The sequence below is a fragment of the Sturnira hondurensis genome, unplaced genomic scaffold (assembly GCF_014824575.4).
Source record: "Sturnira hondurensis isolate 20B ecotype Veracruz unplaced genomic scaffold, ASM1482457v3 Scaffold0002840, whole genome shotgun sequence".
In the NCBI taxonomy this organism is placed as follows: Eukaryota; Metazoa; Chordata; class Mammalia; order Chiroptera; family Phyllostomidae; genus Sturnira; species Sturnira hondurensis.
Window position 1 is genome coordinate 28714804 of NW_028075471.1, and position 23879 is coordinate 28738682.

The window sequence follows — 23879 nt, forward strand, 5'->3', positions numbered from 1 at the left end:
CTGAGCACTGAACAACACTCGTGGAGCCACAGTGGATGCAGAGCTGGGCCTCGGCCGGCTGAAGGCCAGCGTGAGGCACGGGAGCAAAGGCAGGCCTGCGAAGGGGAACGGCGAGGAGGGTGGTGGGGTGAACCCCAGGAGGGTATGAACAGAAACGCACCTCCTTCCCCAGGGCCACCAACCACTTCCTTCACACTTCCTCCTCCCCTTTCCTCTTAGCTAGAAGCACCCCATTTTCTCATGCCGTAGCTCTTCCCCCACCCGCTGTTTGTCCCGATGATATCTTTTCCTTCCCATCCTTTTACTCTTCCTTCTCTTAGACTCCCTGAAATCTGTTCTACTCTAGAATCTCACCATAATATATAAATTAAAATTTTAGCCTACACTTTTAAAAAATAGAAGTTGTAAGCTTTGCTGAGTTTGCTATGAATAGTAGTTGAAATGAACACTATTTGCTTCCTCCATAGTTTTCCCAGAAGAAAAAAAACTCAACATTGTCCTAAGTCATTCTGAGCTGATACATAATGAGTTTGTTTGCCTGACGATTTTATAGTTTCGAGTGACCACTGATTTTGTTTACAAAGAAAAAGGGTTACCAACTCTGTTCTAAAGGTTAAATGTTAATGAAAATCATAAACATAGTTTAGAGAAAAAGATTTTTTTTAATTCTTGCTGTTCACCTGAAGAAAAAGGATAAGTTATATAAGGGTCTAGGCCTTATTCGGAATAAATAAGAATTCTTAAAACTCCCCAAAACTGAGTCACAGAAAGTGGCGAACTCATGAACTGACACCACGGAGAGTCGACACCACATTGTCCCAGCCTTCCCATCAGGCGGCCCAGCACCCCTAGCCTGCCTTCACTGTGTCACCCATACACACTTTCTCCAGAGCTCAGGTGCCCTCTGAGCCACCTCGCCCTGTGGTGTAGCTTCAGAGAAACAGAAAAAGGATTTACATCACTTACTCAACAGCTAGAGAACAATACTCGGAATGGATCGGGGACTTGGCTTCTACCTGACTCTGCCACTAGATAGTGAGCCAACTTAGAGAAGCCTTCCTAAATGTTCTTAATCTCCAAAGTGAGAAGGTAAGACTAGAGGACCCTCAAAGGTCTTTAATTTTTATGAATTGGCTCTGTCAATCTATCTCAGAAAACAAATACTCCCCAAAATGAAATTGTGTTCTTGAAATAAAGTGTGAAGAGCAACACCACAGTACCTGGGGGCTTGGCCCTTTCTTTGCGGGCAACTGAAGCCACCTAGTGGTCATGGAAATGCTAACCTCCAGCTCAGGCAAGCCCATTTCAGGAGGGCAGACCCTCTGCCCCTCGGAGTGGCCACTGTACTGGGATCCCCATTCCACGCAGCCCCACACGGGTCTAGGGACCCAATGACATGAATCCTCAGGACACTCTGGGACACTAGGGGCAGGTCTTTGGCTGGCTACTTGGGAAGTAGGGACCATTAGTCCTTTGAATCCAGAAGGGTTTTTCCACTTCATCTTCCCCCTCTGAGTGCTCCATACACAGGAAACCTTGCATGACCTAATCCCAGCACCTTTGCTTCACAAATTCATTGGGTCATTGAGTTGGATAGCTCATTACTGAGTCAGTTTTGTCCCACTGTTTTAGTTAGCACAGCAACAAAGGATTTATCTAAAAATTTATCTGAACCTATTAAGTTTCTGAGTTCAGAAAGGAAGACTGAATAGAAATACATACACTCAAAAACACTCTTTACTGGTGCTTGAGGTATCCAAATGAAAAAGGGGAGGAGCCAGAGTCCCCCCTCACTGAAAGGACTCACCCGATGTCAACAGCATAAGAACCACTGCATATAATTCAAATCAAATAACAGAACGCAGACTAGAGATGAACCCGTTTATGCTGCACTCTTCACCCCACAGTAACACTGCAACGAGCCCCAACAACTCCAGAATGAGTCCATGAGACTTGGGTCTGAAACTGTGTGCGGGACGGGCACCTCCACCCAGGCCTGCAGCACGACTTAGCAAGTCATGTCATCTCCTGGAATCTTGTGCAAAGGGCAAACTTTAAAATACATCATCTTTAAAGTAAGGCCCAACTTAAGTATAAAGAGGAAAAGTAAAACATTCTTAAGATTTTTAAGTCTTTCTACTTAAAGAACATTCATTTAACATTGTTGTCCATACAAGTTAATGTGGTAGGTTCTGTGAACAACAGAATTTTCTGCTGCAAGAAGCCATCAAGCAGATCGAGTACCGTGTACCACACTACTTATATCATGAAAGTAGGGTTTACACTGCCAAAATTAAGGTCTCTGGATTACTGCTGATCCACGAAGCACACCAGCTAACCCAAGACACCAGTATTTCATGCAGAACCGAGGTCAAAGATGTTACATGCACAGGGCACATAATAATTCTGTGATTTTTAGCAATGAGACATGACATTCAACAATAGTGGTTGCTCAGGAATCTGAAAGTAATTGTTTCATCATTCAGTAAACAGATCCCTGCCTTAATAATACATTCAAACAAAACTCCAGATGGATTTTAAAAGTTAAATTTAAAAATATGAAACTGCAAAAATATTTATCTGCCCTTGGGATGGAAAGAACTTTTGCTGCAAGAAAGCTATAGAGGAAACTACAAAGGAAAAGATCCCTAGACCAAACCACAATAATAATTTAAACTTGTTATATGCTTTAAAAAACGTCGTAAAAAGAACAAAAGGCAAACTGGGAAAACATTGGCAACCAACATAAAATACACAATTTAAGTTAAACCGTATGAAGTTAAGAATATTCAACTGTTTTTGACCTATACAATCAATTTGAAGCATTTCAGCTAATATGTAAAGAACTCTTACAAAACAATGAAAATAAGATTATATCTGAAAATAAAAAGATCAAAAGACATGTACAATTCACATTAAAAATAAGTCAGTAAATGGATTTTTAAAATTCCAAAATCAATAAAATATATATTTTAAAAAGCTATATTTGATTATTAATACCCCAAACTAGCAAAAATTGTATTTAAAAATCAGCCCTACCTTGCAGAAGGTACCTGGAGATAGAAAATCTCACACTCTTTCAATGGAGATGTAAATTTGTTAAAAATCCTCTCAGAGAACATTTTAGAAATACACATCCAAAACCTTAAAAATGCTCATTTGTCTTTTATACAGTAACCTACTTTCACAGTTATTAAAAAAATTAAAAACAATCAAATAATAAGAAAAAGGGGACATATCTTTAATCATGATATAGCTATAATAGGATGCTTAGAAGCCAATGAAAATCATCTTACAAAATATCTATCAAGAAAAAATAATTAAAAATAAATATTAAGTGGAAAAGCCAAACACTGTTATGTAAACATTTTATCCGAATTTCATAAAATACAGGTATAACACACAGACCAGAAAAAAATCTGAATGCTAACAGAATGGTGACTATCTCTGGCTAGTGAGATTGTGAGCTATTTTTGATCATGTCTTGTAGTTCTTACAAAAAAGCAAGATCAAAAAGAAAACTATTTTCTTCTCATAAGAAAGAAAATGTTCCATTTTCCATCCCCAGATGCTGAATCTGAATCATCCACTTAGAGTTTAAATAATCTGAGGCACTAAAATGTTTGTCTCATTTGCTTTTTCTGACAAGGCCAAGCTATAAAATGTACTACCTGAAAATATTTGAAATACAGCTCACGAGAGACTTTAAAAAAATGAACAGTTTCTTTTGTTTGCTAATACAATGAAACAAATGAGCAATTGTTTTAAAAATAAATGAAAAGAAGTGCACTCAAATCAAATGTGCTCTGGCTCAACTGCTTTTTACACAAAATGGAAATATTTTAAGTCAAATTGTAAGTTTGGATTTTATTATGAGATATCCATATCCCCAAACTCTTGAAAACTTAAAGACTATTTATTTCATGCAGTTTTTACTCTGCCTCAGAAAGGAGCCCACGATCTCAAGGCCCCTTCCTGAAGCCTCCTCTCGGCCCCAACACGCCGGGCTTGGGCACTCGAATGCTCACTCAGTAACAGAAGCTACCCAACAGAAGCTGCAAAGGCAAATAAAACACAGTCTTGCCCCCTGAGAAACTGGTCTAGTTGTACAGGTAAACTTATTCTTTAAAAACAATAGCAGCTGCAACACAACATGCAGATGCCACCCGCACAGTAGGCAGAGAGTGCGTAACAGCGCACAGGAAATCTGAACACAGCTTCACGGGGCGGAGGACGCAGGAGCTGCGTCCTCCTAGAAGCAGATCCTCAGGTGAAAACCAAGCAGACCAAAGGAAGATGGCTCTGGCCTTAGTGAACTCATTCGGTCTCGTGATTTTAAACAACCCTTTCAGGCCAGCTCCCATGTTTACACCTCCAGACTGACCTCGCCCCCCAAGGCCAGCCACGGAGGCCAGCCACGGACGGGCAGCAGCCCACCCCACCTCTCTCCACGTACCAGGCCAACAGACAACTAAAGCTGAACGTGGCCACCACTGAGTTCCTGACCCTGGCTCCTCCTGCCCAGCTCAGACCTGTTCCTCCGGCAGCCTTTTGTATTTCCAGGACAAGAAGATATATTAAACATTCCGTGAAATAAAGAAGCCCAGGGCACTGGAACAAGGAAAGTCATGAAGGAAGTGGGTCAAAATGGGGTCAAGAAATTGGGTTAAATCATACAGGCCCATGTGGACTATGAAAAAGGGTGAATTTTGTCCTGAAGCAATAGGAAATCACAAAAGGTTTTTAAGTACAGGAGTGAGAAATAACATGATCAGATTCATCTTACAAAGACCCCTTTGGACTGCACCGTGGAGAGAGAGACCACTCTGGGTGCAGGGAGTAGAGTAAACGCAGGGGAGGGGAGGTGGGGGCCCGGGCGGAGATGAGAGGAATGGAGGAAAGGGGAGAGAGCAAAACCTAGTTAGAAGGTAAAACCACACCACCTCATTTAATCCCCAATCACCTTGTGAGGAAAATGTATTGATTGCCTTCACTGTGCAAACAGAGGAATGAAACCTAGACCCTGGGTAAGACAGAACAATGGGCTGTGGTTACCAGGAGATAACACACAGAGCCACAGAGAGTCAGGCTTTCTGGCTCCAGACCTGAACCTCTGCATTTCCATGCAGCATTTCCATGCAGCTGCCCTCAGGAGGTAGCAAATGACTCTTCATGCAAAATGGTGCTGTAGAGTACATTGTATAGTCAACACATACCAAGTGCTTTCACACAATGATTTTACATTTAACTAAATGGTATGTTGAATAAACTACAGAAGGGTTTTTTCCATTATTTTTCTCAGCACGATGCATAAATACTCAAGAATGAAATATGAAAAATAAGAAAGAATAGGAAAAGAAGTGACCAATTCTATGCAAAATGTCATATGAATATTTTCCTTTAATCTACAAAGTCAAATACCAAGTGATTATGGTTACTTCCTATCTCCCCCTGTTGAGGAGGAACTGGCTGACACACCTGTTTGGAATTCAGTAGTAAAAGCATGTCAGACAGCCTTTTGGAAGTTGCTATTATCAGCAGGTTCCAAATTTGCACATTTAGAAAAAAGCTAAGTTCTCTCTGGAGGAGAGTTATCAATTGTTAAAATTATTGGCATTATAAAATAGATTAATGTCTATGAGTGCCTCCCCACCGAATCTAACAGGGATGTGTCTTTCTGGTGAGTTCTTGTGAAGACAAGTATGTCTTAAACAAAAAAGAAATAATTTTCATGTTGGAAAAACCTCAATTGTAATTGTTCTTATGGTAAAACCAGCTTTGGGGTCTTTAGTGCCTTTACTGAACTAACACTGAAAGAGAAAGCAAAAACGTGGTGCACAATTTTGTTCTAGGCTCTTTTTTATTTACTATCTACCTCTCATTTCTCCACTACATTTCATTCATCATTTGTTCACTTATGCATTCATTCATCAACTATTTTCAAACACCATCTGAAGTGCTAGAGTATACAGATAAATGGAATTAAAAATCAAAAATTATCTCAAAGACACTGCACTCCCATAAAATAAGAAATGCACCTTAACAAGTGTAACATGGGGTAGAAGACATAAGTACCCAAGACAAGTACAAAGTACTTTAATATTCAGAAGTAGGAAATTCATTGCTAGCCAGGGAAATGGGGGAAATCTTTTTAACGGTGGAAATAAAAGCTTAAGCTGGACACTGAAATACAGTCTGTTCTTCAATGGCTGTTTCTGAAATCTGAATTACTACTGATGTGTTTGGTACACAAGGAGATGATGATAATAGAACTCTAAGGTTTGCTCATGTTCAACTTCCCCCAGGACCTGAGTGTTCTGAACCCCAGAGTAGCTGCAGGAAAATACAGTCGCTGACCACACACATGCGCTGCTCTTCCACTGTTCTTCACGGCTCAGTTTGCCTACATGCCCCGGGTTGAAAGGGCTTCCTTCTCACATGGGCCTCGTGAGCAGCATGTATTCTGCTCCTGTCTCCTCCACCCTTCCTCCAAGCTGCCCTCACCTTCCTATTCAGAAGCCAAATCTAACTGCTGGAGAGGACGTGGAGCAACCAGAGGGCTCACATATCATTGATGGGAATCTAAAGTGGGTCCCCTACTTTGCAAAACCCTGTGGCAGTTTCTTGTAAAATTAAACATGTATCAACCCTCTGACCCAGAAATTTTACCCCCAATTATTTATCTAAGATAGCTGATAACATATGCCTGGAAAAGAGGCTTCTAAAGAATTAAACATTCTTTTCTACAGGAGAAAAGATAAATAAATTATGGTATATTCATGAAATGGAACACTACTAAGCAATAAAAAAGAATCACTATTACATGCAACAGAAAAGAATGTTTAAAAATATATTAACCAAAATAAGACAGACATCAAAAAGTGCATACTGTGCAATTCCACTAATATTAAGTGCCAAAATAGGCAATGTAAATCTATTACCAAAAAGGTGTGAACAGTAGTTACCTGGAAGCAGGGGAGAAGGGAGTTATTAACTGGAAAAGGACCCACAAAAATTCTAGTGATGGGGACTTCCGCCAAGATGGAGGCATAGGTGGAAACACTGTGCCTTCTCCCACAACCAAGTTTGGATACAACAAAAGTTTTGGAGAACTAACACACACCCAGAAGCCAGAAAACCGAATTATACGGAAGTCCAACAGCTACGAACCGTTCAACGAGGACGGTAAGAGGTGGAGCCAGCAGTGGAGCTGGGTCAGGCGGGGAAGACCTAGGAGCGCAGGCAGCCCAGAACTAGTCGGGGTGCAGAACAGACTGACCAAGGTCGCACATTCGCGCGCAGTGAGACGGACCACACAGGCCCCAGGGGGCAAACCCAGTGGTGGAGGGCTGACAGCAGTGGCACACTCGAGTGCCGAGGAGCGGAGCGCGTGGCCCTGGTGACGGTGGTGGCTGCGGTGCTGGTGGGGGTCGCAGCGGCGGTGGAGGTGGCTGTGGCAGGTGCCGAAGGAAGCCATTGTCCCTCTTTGACCCCGCCCCCACATACGACGTCACAACCCAACGACTGAGTTGCCCTGCTCTGGTGAAAACCTAGGGCTCCGTTCCTGCTACTTAACAGGCACAAACAGCCCAAAGGATGGATCAAGAAGAACTCAAAGTCCCAGAGCCAATAACTCTAAGCGACCAACAGATTGCCAGGCTCTCAGAAGCCCAATTTAAAACACTATTTATCAGGATGCTCACAGAATTGGTAGAGTACAGTCACAAATTGGAGGAACATATGAAGGCTAAACTAATTGAAATGAAGGGAGATGTACAGGAAACCAATAGCGATGGAAAGGAAACTGGGACTCAAATCAATGGAATGGACCAGAAGGAAGAACAAAACATCCCACCAGAAAGGAATGAAGAAATGAGAATTCAAAAAAATGAGGAGAGGCTTAGGAACCTCCAGGACATCTTTAAACGTTCCAACATCCGGATTATAGGGGTACCAGAAGGGGGAAAGAAACAGCCACGAGTGGAAAACTTATTTGAACAAATAATAAAGGAGAACTTCCCCAGTCTGGCAAAGGAAATAGACTTCCAGGAAATCCAGGAAGCTCAGAGAGTCCCAAAGAAGTTGGACCCAAGAAGGAACACACCAAGGCACATCATAATTACATTAGCCAAGACCAAAATGAAGGAGAGAATCCTAGAAGCAGCAAGGGATAAGGGGACAGTCACCTACAAAGGAGTACCCATCAGACTGTCAGCGGATTTCTCAAAAGAGACCTTACAGGCAAGAAGGGGCTGGAAAGAAGTATTCCAAGTCATGAAATCCAAAGACCTACAGCCAAGATTGCTTTATCCAGCAAAACTTTCATTTAGAATGGAAGGACAGATAAAGTGCTTCTCAGATAAGGTCAAGTTCAAGGAGTTCATCATTACCAAGCCCTTATTATATGAAATGCTAAAGGGACTTATATAAGAAAGAGATGATGAAAAATATGAACAGTGAAAGGACAGCAAACACACAGTTATTAACAACCACACCTAAAACAAAAGCAAACCAAGAGGACAGCTAGATCAGGAGTGGAACCATAGAAATGAAGAACGCATGGAGGGTTAGAAACAGGGGGGTGGGAGGAGGAGAAGGGGGGAGAAGGCACAGAAAATAGCATAGATGGTAGGTAGAAAATAGATAGGGGGGAGGGTGAGAATAGTGGGGGAAATATAGAATCTAAAGAACTTGAGACACGTGGTTATAAACTAAGGGGGGGAGAAGGGTGGGGGAGGGAGTGTGCGGGTGGAGGGGAATGAAGGGGGGGAATAGAACAATTGTAATGGTATAATCAATAAAATATATTTAAAAAAAAATTCTAGTGATGGAAATGTTCTGTAACTTGAGACAGTTATGGGTTACACAGGTGTATCCATTTGTTGAAACTGTACCATTAAGGTTTGTGCCCCCCAATGTACGTAAATTTTATCTTAAAAAATAAATTTAAAATAAGGGAGGTGGGGGTATAAAAAAAGGAAGTATGCCAGAATGTTGATAATTGTTGAAGCTGAGCACTGGGTACAAGGGAGTTCATTATATTATCCACTTCCTTAGTGTATCTTCGAACTTGTCTATAATGTGAAAATTTGGGAGGTTAAAAACAGCAAATAAAATGTATTACATACATACATAAACACAGGGTGGGGGCAAAAGGAGGTTGACAGTTGTGAGTATGCAAAACACGGAGTTTATTCTTGTATTTTATTTATTAAGTATTGAATTATTTTCCATACAAGCAATGTAAACCTCCTTTTGCCTGCACGCTGTATATATAAATGGCACCACCCACACACCACCTATAGAGATGACGTGTAAATCTACCCTGATGTGACCTAGGGACTGCCTGAGATTTTAGCTCTGTACTTATGGCAAAGTGTTCTCTCCCCCACTCCCATCCTAACTTAACCGTCTCTTCCATCCTGCCCATTCCTCTTTATTATTGTGGTAGACTGTAAAAATGGCCAACATTTTCTTTAGCCATGTATCTACAGCTCTTTCTATGTGACTTTAAGACTCCTCCCACGAAGGGGGGAAGTCTATTCTGCACCCATTGATTTTGGGCTAGACTTACGTCTTGCTTTGGCTAAGAGAATGATGAGATCATTTTCTCAGTAAAATTAGGATGAGCTGTAAGTACAATTATGTGCATCCCTATAAGAGACAAAAGAAAAAGTGTAAGGCACAGAGCACACAGAGGAGAAGTCCAGGTAAAGTCAGAGGAAGAGAGAGACTGGAGTGATGAGACTACACGCCAAGAACACCAAGGGTTGCCAGAAGTTACCAAAAGCTAAGAGAGAGGCGTGCAATCAATTCTCCCTCAGAACCTCCGGAGGGAACCAGGTCTGTTCACACCTCGATTTCGGACTTCTGTCCTACATAACTGTGAGAGAATGCATTATTATTGTTTTGAAAGATCCAGCTTGTTGTAATTCATTACAGCAGACCCAGGAAACCAATACAGAGCACAGAGAAGAAGAGGCATCCAGCTAAACCCAGCCCCAAACGGACAACCCCCAGAGTCATGACCCAGATGACCATTTGTTACTTGAAACTACTAAGTTTTAAGGCGGTTTGTTACACAGCGAAGCTAATGAACACAATTGACCTCCCCAGTGCCCGCTCCTCTTTCAAAAATTATCTCTTCCACAGCCAATCTTCTTACCTTCAGATAAAACAGACCACCTCGCTACACCCACTAAATAGTACTTCTATAATAGTACCTGTAAAATGTTAGAGCATTTTTTATTTTTTTGCACGGTTGTCATCTTTGACTAGGCTGTAAACTCCCTCAGGGCAGGGGTTACATAATACTGAATTTGTATCCCTGAATGCCAGAGACAATGACTTTATCTACACAAAGTGTTCCACCAGAATTCATTCTAAATTCATCATTACCTATAATACCTACTTATAAGCAAATGAGAAACACCACAATATTCCATGTACCAATCAATAATTACAGACTATCAAGTCAACGAGGAAGACCTCTGAAATTGCCCGTAACACTTCAAATGGAACACGTGAGATCAATATAAAATGTATCCAACTTTATTCACAGCTATCTAACATCCCTTCCTTAATCCTTTTAATCACCAAATAATAAGGCAATGACACAAGGAAGACTGAGTATGCAGGTGGCAGCTCTCACCTGGCACTGTGCCTTCAGTGTATAAATGCCAAGAAGGCCAGTACGTAAATACATTCTCTCCCAAGGAAAAGAAGTTAGTTTTCTAAAGTACATGTTCAAAGCAATGACTCTTCCCCAAAATAAAACTAGATGTTGGAATCCTTCCCTGATGCATGAAGAAGACATGGTTGGGCGCCATAAGTTTCTAGGGCATCAAGCCCTTACCGGAATTAAGTCAGGCACTTAAGCCAACCACCTGTGTGTTTTTAATTTTTAGCATATATGTGTTGAGGTGTTACTTTTGCAATTTTTTAAAATAATTACACCTTCTTGGTCCTTTCCTACATGACCATCTCTCAGGCAGAGCTTCCTATCAATACATTTTCACATACATAGCTTGTGATAAGCACAAAAAATCTAGGCACCAGACAGAATCAAGCATAGAATCTAAGTTTCCTGTTTCACTGTGGGCATTTTTTTTTTGCCTGCCCTTCCACACTGACTTCCAAGGAATCAAAAAAGAAAAACAATTTTTAAGTTGCAATTTGAGGCTAGGGTAAAAGGTTTTCAGTATGACTGCTACCCACGATTAGCTCCAGGAGGCGGACTATCTAATGGGAGAGACACAGTCATTAGAATGCCCAAGAAAAGGACAAGGGAAATGCGGGAGCCAAGGCAGTAGTGTCTGAGAAAGCAGGAGCTCTGAGAAAAGATGCCATGGCAAACTGCAGGAACTGCTGAGGTTGCAGTGGGGAGACTGGACTGAGATTTCTTGCAGTGAAGAAATGCCTAAGCATCAAGAACTCGGAGGTTAGCCTATCCTTTGAAAACTATCTCTTCCTATTAGACAAACTAGAAAGTCAACGCAACACAATTATTAAGTCTGACAAATTATGCTCATAGACTAAACAAGTAAATTGTTAACCAGAGGGGGGAAAAAAGATGTATTTCTAGAAGTGAATCTTTTGTACTGGGGAAGCAAAACATGTTTATAAGGATCTGACTCAATTTAAACATCTTTCATCATTAAAGAAATTACTTATTTATTACCTACTGTATTCAGGCACCATTCTAGATGCCAAAGATAAACAGGCAGGTTACGCTGGTGGTTTTCCTCCAAGAACTTAAAGTGCAAGGGGCAACACAGGTATGTGAATCAAACAAGAATGCATGAGGCATACTCTGGTAAATGATGGACAAGGAAGCCAAAGAAACAAGGAGAAAGTACATCAAAACCACAGAGAGAAGTGCTTCCCACAGCAGACAACACAAGTAGGAGTAGATGAGAGAGAGAACAGGGCATCCCAGCCAAGTGTCCTCCGTGCAGGGGACACACACCCCTCAGAGTCCAGGACACTCAGGCACAGTGTTTTACGAAGGCCAGAGCCGTTCATGCCATAAATCTCTATTGCATGTCAAAGATTCGCCAGGCACAGTGCTCAGAGTGAGACTATCAGGGAAGACATTCCACAGAAAGCTAGTAAGGTTTCTGGTATGCTCCCATTCTAGTAAGAAGAAAAACACAATGAACAAGGCAAATCAATATATGGTATGTTCACAGGTGACAGAGGCTATGAAGACAAAGTTAGCAGGGAAAGTAAGATTCAGACTGGACCAAGAAGGAAAGGCATGGTTTGCTGGGTGGTGAGGCTGGGGAGGTGAGCCACATAGTTGGAATGGCATGAGCGTAAGCATTAAGAAACACGTGTTCCCATCAGCCAGAAAGTCTACCCTTCCCCACATAGAATTCAGATGAAAAAGTGGCTGGTGACAAAAATCAAAGGTACAAAGAGACTATGAAGGTCTTGCAAAGAATCGTGGGCCTTACCCCACCAGCAACAGGAAGCCACTGAAACATCCCAGTGAAGGGGAAACAATACATTTCCTCAGTCCTCCACAGCCTGTATGTGGTACTCAGAATTGACCATGTCCCTCGCATCCACTCATCCAACAGGCATTTTCTGTGTAGCTCCTTGACACTGTGTTAAATACAACATTCTCACTGTCTTTCATGCCATGAACGGTGACAGAGTTGTGGCTCACGTCCAGTCACTCGGGAAAATAGGTGCCTATTTTCTAGACAACAGTTGCCGATTCTAGACAACACTAGACACAGTGCTGAGTGACATAAAGGATGAACAAATCTCAGTGGTAACATAGGAAAGGACATTAGGAAATGTCAAGAATGCCTTCATGGAGGACTTGAAAAATAAGAATTTAAACAAAACGAGACACGTAAGAAAAGGTATCTCAGGCAGAGGAACAGCACAAGCAGGGGTTGGAGGTACGGAATCATGGGCCACTGCGGACGCAGTGGGGCCCCAGCGGGGCAAGAACCTCTTCTGCACATGAGTTAACTCGGCCGTAGTGGGGTAAACAGTGAGGGACAGGGACTGGGCTTGGGGCGGTGGACATGCAGCATGGTGTCCAGAAGGTGCACGGCAAAAATGTGTACCTGAAACATGTATACTTTCATTAATCAGTGTCACTCCAATAAAGTCAATAAAAAAGAAAATAAAGAGTTAACTCTGCAAAAAATACAAATGTTTCTGGCCCACATTACTTTCCTTTCAAAATTAAAACATCTTTTAATATGACTCACAGGGAAAAATATACTCCTTACTATTTACATTAACACTGTATTGAATAGAGGAATGTCAGCGGGAAAAATCAGGCACTATTTTTAAACCACTGAAATAGTAACATAGAGATATTTTTGAGGAAAAACAACCCAGGCAGCCTACACATCATGCAGTAAACAAGGCAGGTGTGTGAGGAGACTACAGGCACCGAGGGATGAGGCTACAAATGCAAACAGGCCAGACTAGGTCGGCCCGTGAAGGTATGAGCACTCTTAGAAACAGATCTTCCTTACCACGCAGTTCTGATCCCATCATTCTCTGGATCAGGTACCTCCAACAGTGTCCCATTAAAAACCAAAATTCTCTAAACCAAGCTGTGATCAGACTGCCGCTTCCCTCACAAGGCTCCTCTGCTCACCTCTTCCCCCACCACCCGACATTTCTACCCCGCTGGCCTCTTCCAGCTCTTTGGGTATGTTGGTCTCCGTGGCCCTTTAGTGGCTGGTATGCTCGTCCACCCCTCCCTTTAGAAAGGATCTTTGCCTGCTCATCCCTCAGATTCCTACTCAAATGTCACAGAACTCTGCCCCGGCCTCACAGACTAGGTAAGGCACCCTGTTATATGCTTCCAATGTGCCAGGTACTACTCTTCCGTGGGACTTTCCACTAATGAAATAATACATTTGTGCAATTATGGACTTAATCTTGGTCTCCCCACTACAAGTTCCATGAATTCAGTGACAGTGACCACTTTGCTCATAAATGCATCCCAGAACCTAGCACAGTACCTGGGACAGAGAGCAGGGCTAGCCCCCCGCTCCCCACCACTGCATTAAATGAAGGAAGCCAAATGAGTCCTCATTGTGGGGCCACCCCACACACTGCAGGATGGGGAGCAGCACCCTGGGCGGCTCCCACTAAACACCAGACAGAACTCTCCCTCCTCCAGTTGTGACAACCAAAAATACCTGCAGGCACTGCCCAATGTCCCTGAGGAGGTGAAACTGCTCCCAGCTGAGAAACACCGACCTAGATGACCACGCATCCTGCTGTGTACAGGATGGTCCCTGCGCAGGCCTGCTGTCCTGGCAAAATCATTAACAGCACCCCCCTCACTCTAAGAAGCACCCCAGTTCGGAGGATAAATGATGTCATTTATCCTACTGGGATGTGTGTGTGGGGGCCCCTTTGCTCTGAAAATGAACTCTTACCTACATAATGACCATGGTTTTGCTCTAGTAATAGAAATTATAATATTAACACTGCTTCAGAAAAACACAGTTTAAAAAATCTATATGATAGGCTTTGGAATTAGTGGAAATAGTATAATGACAATGGGCAGAAAAAACATGACAGATCAGGTGAATAATAACACATGAGGATAAACTAAGTGTGGGGAAAGAATGAGAGAAAGAAGTCAAAGAAGATTCCTAAGTTTTAGCCTGGGCAGGCAGGGTATAAAACCACCAACAGATTAGACAGACAGCAGGAGGAGGACTGGATTCTGTGGGGCGGATGAGGAGGGGAGGAAGGAAGCAAGCCTGCATTTGAGCACCCCAACACTCACACGATACCCGCCCCCACACACGTGGACGCACACGTCTTGCAGACACACAGACCTTTCTCATGATACACTCCGCTGCTCTGGCTCCCGGGGCACTAGACCTTGGTGACTCCTCTGACTACTGCCTGGCTGTCTTCAAGGGCGCCTCTCCCCACCTCCTAATGCTGAGAATCCCGAAACACTACTCACACCTCTCTCCTTCCCATTCTCTGTTAACTCTCTGACAAGGCAATGTTTACTAGCTATTACATCTGTGCTGACAAATGCCAGCCTCACTCCTAGCCTGTAATCTCAAATATCACGTGGCCAGATCACTTCTGAGTGTTTGCACTTGAATTATATAATTTACACGTGTGAGAGTCTCTCCGGTTTCAAAAGGGTTTTTGTACACATCTACTTCCATTGATCCCTCCGCCACATTAAATTTGACATGCTGAAAACCAAACTCTCCTTTCTCATACATCTGTTCTTTTCTACTTGACATCTCCTTCAACATCACTGCAATGAGTTTATCACTGTGTTCCAAAGAATGACCATAATTCTTTCCCAGTGTCGTGCCTCTATAAGTCACTAAATCAAATTACTTACTTGCTTCTGAGTTCCCTCATTTGTGAAATGAAGCAGTTAAACCAGATGATCCAATGCCATTCCAGCTCAACTGTAATTATAATTTTAAGTCTTCAAAAATCTTGGATTCACTCAGCACTCCCTCAGTCTAGGCTAGTGATTCTCAGTTCCAAGAGTACATGAGAATCTCCTGGGGAAACTTCTGAAAACCACCTTTACCTGCTCCTTCTGGGGCCCAGACAGGAAAAGTTCTTTAAAGACAGCCTGCTCCAGCGATGCGGATGTTGCCAAAACTAAGTCACAAGACTAAGCCCTCCCCATGTTGTCACCCAGGGGTGACAGGGGATGAAGTTTCCCAGGGGATGAAGTTCAGAATCAGAGAAGTAATGAAGTCAGCCCGAGATTTTACAACTACTAAACGGACCAAGTTCTCTCTGATTCCGAAGCTCATTAATTTCCACTGTGCCAAAACCAACTGGTACCTAAACTTACAGTTTATACCAACTGGTGCAATGCTTGCCTTCATGTTGCTTTTAAAGTGTTTTATTTTATTGCCCCTGTAAGTATATGGCTGGTGTCTCCTTAAAGGCCATAAGTCAGAATTGGAATCTTCTAATTTCCCCCATAGAAACTATGTCAGGATTTAGGACAGGAAGTCCAAAGTCTTTTTATAAAAACAGCTCTGATTAAGTAGTGATTTGGGTTTGCATTTTCAAAAATACCAGTGAGACATCTATTCATCTTTTGAAAACTGCCACAATAATTTAGGGACACTGTCAACTGGCTGAGATACAGAATCAGGGTGGCACGCAGATCAGGAGTGACGGAAAATTCCTAAATTCAGAATTGTGATGAATGGTGTTTTCCTACAGCTCTATAAACTCAGGCTATGACACTTCAGACCTTTAGCAAAGAAACAAATCTCGTGAGTAGACACCTTAGTAGTAATAATTCTGCAGCACAAATGAGTTAAAACAAAGAATTTCAGAAACTCGCTGATGTCTATTTTCTCACCTGCATTACTCCTGCCTGACAGGTTGGGCTACGTTTGTATTCATGAGTCTTTTTGAGCGGCTACTCTCCTGATTCAGGCCTTACTTTCTCCTCTAGGAGGGCAGGTTCTGGGATGAGCTGTATCCTCCAACTCCAATCCTTCCTAACTCGATGGCCAGCCTCTCAGCAGACCTTGTGATCTTCGTGGTCTTCGTGGTCTTCCTGGGGCATACAGGTGGCCAGCTGCCCGAGCTGCCGAGAGCAGCAACCAACAGCATCCTGCCTACCCTGCCTTCCCCAGTCAGAAGATGAAATGTACGCACTTGTGTGTCTTCAGTTCCCATCTCTCTACACACATATACCCTTCAATGAACGAACATGTTAGTTTATTACCTCCTGGCTCTTAACTTTTTCTTCATTCCATGATTGAGGCCATTTTGCAGACCTGCTAACGATATCAACTGGTTTGTTTTAGAACTTCATTTTTGTACAGTATCAAGGGATAATATTGCAACAGGATATAAGATAAATTCAATAGCTTCAAAGGGTTTTATTACAGTACAAATCTATTTCCTTTCTATAGGCCTACAGAACTTACCTACATGCAGGCACATTTAACGGTAAACAAATCACCCAAATGCACTGGAACTGAGCCAAAGGCAGTAGCATCTTTGGCTCATAAAAGTACCTACAGCTGAGGAATCACTGCTAACAAATATACCCCAAAATTCAACAGGTAAGGCAAAGATTGTGCTCCTAACCTGGACAGTCCATTTTCAAAAACACATTTCAGTACCAATAGGAAATTTTTTAATTAGCAGACCACACAAGGCACATAACGTGCCCTTTTAAGTGGGAAATGAGAACAGCCTTTGTAGTTACTGAGAATTTCTGCTACTACTATTACTGCAGACTGTAAATGCCTTAGGGTTCAAATGACCCCAGGACTTTGCCATCACTTAAAAGCCAATAAACACACCACAGGAAGAAGGAGGAATCCTAATTTTGCTACTGCACATACACAGCTAAGTGGTATTTTAAAAGCAAATATATGTTACAAGCTGAAAACTATACTATACTGTGGTAATCAGTGAATTGCTTTATTCAATCAAATCAAAATTCAATCAAATTGTTTTGTGTTCTTGCTTTTTTTAAATTATGTCATTTTAGGGCATAACTCTTAAAGGTAGTAGCTTTCAGGGAGAACCCCTCACAGATACTCACTGCTATGATGTCCCTGCAAATATCATCTCATTCAGTAAAGTGTCCATAGAATTTGCTATTTCAATTACACACTGAAATACTTTATTTTGTGCTATTTCTACTATATACCATGCTAGAGTCACAGGAACACTGAATTTCAAGGAGCATTTCAATGCTTAAAATACGTAACAAATTACTCTGGCATCTAAAAAACCTAACTGTGAAAGCAACCCCTACACACATGTGGAATGAATTTGCAAAAGCTATCTTTTACTGGAGTCTAGGTAGTAACGATGGCACATGCTTTTTCTATGTCTTCTCTTACAAAACAAATTTTTCAAAACATAACCTTTCATGAAATCAAAATGCTTCAGATACTTTCCATCGCACACTGTCAATCCAGTAACTCAAACGTGTGGCTTACAGGATTTAGTGCAACTACTTCAGATCACTATCAAAAGAAAGCATTCATCACCTTCCCTCCCACACAGTTCAGTGACGGTGGAAAAGACTCTTACATTTGAAATCTTAAGGTTCCTTGTTTTCCTCTCCCTACATCTTCTCGCCCTGGTGGGATCGAGCGTGGGAGGCTTCCCTGATGCCAACAGAAGATCAATTTGGTGTCTGGAAGAAAACATGGCTTCAGTAGCGTGTGGCCTTGACTAGAGATTGACAGTCATTAGATAAAGTAATTTATCTTTTAAAATAAACAATCTTCTACCATTCTCAAGTTCCTTCACTTTGTGTGATACTTCTGAATTAATGTAATGCTTTTCATTAAAAAGCATCTGTCCCTTTAAAATGAGTTATTTCCCCATGGCATGATGAAGACTAATGAGAATGCTAACGAGTCTGTACTATACTGTATTAAGCAATAAGACCCCTAAAAATCACCTGCCTCTCTCCTCTCTTCTCCCCTCCTGGTGGTCCAGATAAAGGGAGGAAAGTCCACCCTTTCCTTATCTTCCAGTTTTCTGGCATTAGATAAGGAAAAGGGGGAACCTTGATAGATTCTCTTTGGCCTTTCCTGCATTGCCATCATTTTTTGGTTAAGAAGCAATATTAACACACACAGAAATGGTAACTATGTGAGGTAATGTATGTGTTAATAAGCTTGATTGTGGTGATCACATACACATTCATTAATTCATTCCAGAACTCTTGACGAACGTCAAAAACCGACAAGTACCTAACAGTTCATGAGATACAATGAGAGGGTGAGCAAGCACCAAGATCCTCAAATCTTTAGCACCAAGGTGCTAAAACATTTTTTCTCATTAATATGCGACAGGTACAGGGTTTGACAAGTTCTAAAGCCAACAAGTACTGAGATATGGCTGTGTATCAAACCATGACATTGTATTCCTCAAATGTATGCTATTTAATTTGTCGAGTCTACCTCAATAAATCCGAGAAGAAAAAGAAGCAATGTTAAGAAGAAATACATGAAAGTATTTAAAAGTGGAACCTGTTCACTTACCTACACCAACCCTCATTACCTACTGGTTTTTTTAATTCATTTTCTTTTTTAAAAATAATAACACTCCAACATTTTGGGTCTTCTTGAAACAAGAAATTTGGAAAGAAGCAAGTTGTAAAAAGTGCTGAAAATCAAAAAAAGACAAATCTTAAAAGCAGCCAGAAAAGGACAAAAAAATTAACTCAATCACCTCACACAGGTCAGAATGGCTGTTATCAATAAATCAACAACAAGTTCTAGTGAGAATGTGGAAAAGGGGGAACCCTTTTGCATTGTTGGTGGAAATGCGGATTGGTGCAGCCACTATGGAAAGCAGTATAGCGATCTCAAAAAATTAAAAATGGATCTGCCTTTCAATCCAGCAATTTCACTTCTGAGAATATAACAGAACAAACCCCAAAACACTAATTCAAAAGAACATACACACCCCTATGTTCATTGCAGTGTTATTTATAATCTTCAAGATATGGAAGCAGCCCAAGTGTCAGTCAGTAGATGAGTGGATAAAACAACTATGGGACATTTACACAATGGATACTACTTGGCTATAAAAAAGAAAAAATTTTTGTCTTTGTGACAACATGGGTAGAACTGGAGAACACTATGCTAAGTGAAATAGGCCAGTCAGAGAAAGACAAATACTGTATGATCTCACTCATACGTGGAATCTAATGAACAAACTGAACTAACAAGCTAAGTAGAAACAGACTCATAGATGGAGAGCAGGCTGAGAGCTATAGGGGAGGTTAGGGAGTAGGGGAATCGAGTGAAAAGGAAAAAGGACTCATGGACATGGACAACAGTATGGTGACTGTGTGGGAAAGGGTGGTATAAATGCACTAAATGGTAATGGAAAAAATGAAATAAAAAGTAAGTTTTGAGATTAAAAAAAAAAAGAATAACATAGCTAAATTCCCGATGGTAAACTTCAGAAGCCAAATAACCACCAGATTTATATTTTTGACATGCTAAAGGTAAATAACTTGCTAATCTAAAATTCTATACCTAGCAAAAATATCCTCCAAAATGAACATAAAGAACTCTTTTCAGACACATAAAAAACTGAAAGATTTACTTACCAGTAGATCCATACAAAAGAAAGTACAGAATATTTTTTTAGGCAGAGGGGAAAATAATCCCAGATAGAAGCTTAAGGATTTAGGAAGGAAGAAGACAGATGAAAATTAAAATGTAGATGTATTTATATATTATTTAATGTCCAAGTTCAAAAGTTCATTACTATTGCATGACCCCTTATTGCATCTACCTAGAATAGGGACAGTATTGATGTTATTCCTATCTTTAAAAAGAAGAAAAAGAAAAAGGAAAGGCATGTCCAACATTCATTTGTTTGAAATCCTAACGGGAACCTGGGAAATTAGAAGAAAAGAATCTTAGTCTACATTCTCCCTACCAACGCATGCTGTTTCTGGAATCTGTAATTAAGAAGATAAAATAGAAAGCAAAATTAAAAAGAAGCAGGTAAAACAATTAGAGACAGAAGTAGGGAATCCTGGATTCACTGATGCTTTGACTTTGAGAAACCATTTTTGTGGTACTGCATCTGTGAACTGGATATTTTCCGTTTGTCCTGCAAACTTCCCATCTGTTTCCAATTTGCTCTGTGCCAGGAGAAGCTGACCATTGCATCAAAGGATCCCTTTTCCTCTGGCTTCCAGTTGAGTTTGGCCAATGAGGATCACTGGCAACAGACTGGAGAGAGGGAGGAAATTGGGGTCACAGTATTTATTTCCTCAGCACTTTCCTTGCTAGGTCACCAAGGCTGGCTGTGTCCCTCAGCCTAAGGCAACAGCCCTGCCAGATGGCCCTCTGCAATAGTTCCAGCTATACTCCAGGACCCAGTAAGCAGTGCCTTCTCCTGTGCCCCCACACACATGGATGACACTAGTTTCCACTACTGCTAGCTTCATCATCCCCTTGTATTACCTCTTACCCTTGTTCACAACTGCTTTCTCAAGTGCCCTATGGGAGTGTGCCAAGCACTGGACCTATACAATCATGCCTATTTGTAACATCCAAGGTTATAAAAGCAGAGCAGACACTAACAGCTCGGACTCTAAAGTAAGAAGCACCTGGAATTAGATCCCAGCTCCAAAACTGGGACCTTGAAAGAGCATGCTAACATCTCTAAGCCTCTGTTCTCTTGCCTGTAAAAAATAATGCTGATACTAGCATCTGCTTCAAAAATTGTTGTGTAGTATCAATTATTTAATGCAAAGAATTTAACCTGGTTCCTGGTACAAAATATGGGCTTAATAAACACTAAATTATTATTATTGTCATTATTATTTTATTACTTTTTGTTTCACAGGTATGGTGCAAAATGGACCACATGACTCAGCTATTAAATAAATAGACCCATCCCACTCCAACTTTTTGACTAATATTTAACACATCATGTTTCATACCAGAGGCAAAGAGGCAAACTATGCCTTTTACAATACTTTGCCTGCCACAAGATTACAATGTAACTAGTATGGATCATTCTTCTGCCTATAAAATAAGCACCCATACATCTTAGAAGAGAATGTTAGCACAGGAAGTGGTTCTGCTCCAATTCAACATCACTGGGAAAAACCAGTGGTATACATTAGCTGGCTCAGGGCTAAAGTAAATTCTGATTGGGTCGAATCAAAGCAAACCATTTCAGAACAACATATATTTACATAACTGCCCTGAACGAAAAGAAAATGCGTATGTTAGACAGACTCAAATGTATACTCGTGATTGGAAATGCCCCAAAATAATGGCAGTAATTTAAGAACTAAAAACAAGAACAATAAAAAAGATAAAAACCACCAAAATACAGTCCCCATCCTTCCATTTTACTTTAGTGAGTAAAAGTATTTGTTAGCATGCATGCAGCCATGAGTAGAAGACCCAACGCTGCTGGCAATACTAAAGCCAAGTGCACAATAGCTACACAGGTTGTGTGTGTTTGGAAAACAACTTTGGCGGCTGCCTGCAGGTCTGCATACTAATAACACACTCAGCAGCACTGAACAGATAAGCATCTTTCAAATTTTCTCTGAGTGAAAAACAGTACCCACTAAATAAAAGACTCCTGGCTGCTCTTTAAACCACAACCCAGCGTAGTTTTTCTCCAGGTTGGTTATGGTCCTGGTTCAGCAGGTAGGAAAACAAAAGTATGACTTGTTCCTTTGTACTGTGTCAAGGTACCAGTTCGACATGGCTTCCATGTGGACTGCAGCTCAAGTCCTTGACCTCAGAGACCATCACTGGAGCCTTCCTGAATCAAACCCCTCTATGACACACAGTTTCCAAATCCCTCTGACTGGAACTGTTTAAACTTGATGCAATCAAGCAAGCAGAGGGAGTTAAAACAAAACTCTGTACACGTGGCCATAAAATGATGCTGCTGGCGAACAATTATAGAGCATGTACCAGGAAATACCTTTGCTGAGCGCTCCTGTCATGGGCTCAGTCTTCAAGAGAGATTTAATTCAGAGACAACTGTATTTCTGCAAGGAATTTAATTCAGTAACTACAGTTATGGGTCCTCTAAGTAAAATAAGTGTCAAAGTGAGCATACTGGCAAATGCACCAAATCCAGTAATAATGCTGGCTAAAACATACATGTATAGTGCTATTGCCAGGCACTCCTCTAAGTACTAATATTAGCTTTTTCGATCCTCATAACAACCCCATGAGGGAGGTACTATTACTAGCCCCACTCACAGCAAGGGAGCCTGAGGCACAGAGAACTCAAACACCTTGCTATCAGAGCTATTGAGTAAGCTAGTGGTCAGTCCTCTCCTTAACCATCATGATACCCCCACGGCAAAAACATGGCTCTTTAAAGTAGTCCTGGACCGTGATAGTACTGCACTATGATCCTTCTTATTTATTTATTATCAAATTAATGCACAGTCTAGATTCACAAATAAATAAAACAACCAAGCATATCTTTCCTAAAGCAGGTTATAATAAAATTTCTATCCAATGAAACTGCAGAATGTTTATAAAATGTCTTTGATAACTATTTCTAAGGAGCCCGGTTATCTAAGAAGTTTTCAATAACATGATGGTACTTGTATCTAACAAAGTTGGTTCTGTCCTATGTTCAATATTTACAGAAAAGCACCCTTTCATAATTTTGCATTTTGTACTATTTTACCAACCCAACTCAGAACTTATCGAATGCATTCAAACCCCTGTTATTAGCAGCTTCTGTTTCTACATAGACTATAATCAAGTAAACTTCAGGAGTCAGCTGCTTTGGTAGTATTGTGAAACATATCTCTTGTTGTCTGTTTATTTTACAAAAAGGTGGCAAGTATGTGCCTAAGAAAGGATCGATTCTTCTTGCTGCTCTGCTCGTTGACTCCTATTGCTTCCAGATTCCCAGGCCTGATGCCAGAGGCACCTAACCTAACCGTAACTGGCAAAAGGCACTCGCTACTTTTAGATTCTAAACATCGATACGCCAAAGTCACCCCCTACAAATACCACTCCATAGTTACAATTTCTTTAAAAAATGTCTCTGTATTCTTGAGTCATAAACTCATTTCGTTCTTTACAGTATTTACAATATGGTATCTTTAGCAACTGTTTTATGTATTCAGAATAGTGGTACTTGTTAGTGGTTTTTACCTCGAAAACAAAGTGGATGCCTACTCAGGAAGATAAGTTGATTTTCTAGAGGAAAATCAACGATCTGAGATAGCCAGCGAATTCTGAAATAATTCACAACAGGTCATCTCCTGGAGTCATAAGTTTTTTTCATTTCTACTTTTTTTGTTTTACTTTGGCTTGTTTTCTAAGGCTTACGTCCCCAAAAAATCAGAGTATTTTCCCTTTCCTGTCAACAATGACTCT

At 41.1% G+C, this 23879-nt stretch overlaps 1 protein-coding gene across 4 annotated transcripts in view; it reads right to left on the bottom strand.

The window, feature by feature from the left end:
• BBS9 (Bardet-Biedl syndrome 9) overlaps positions 1-23879 on the bottom strand; it is a 359454-nt gene that overhangs the window by 215022 nt on the left and 120553 nt on the right. The window lies entirely within an intron of this gene.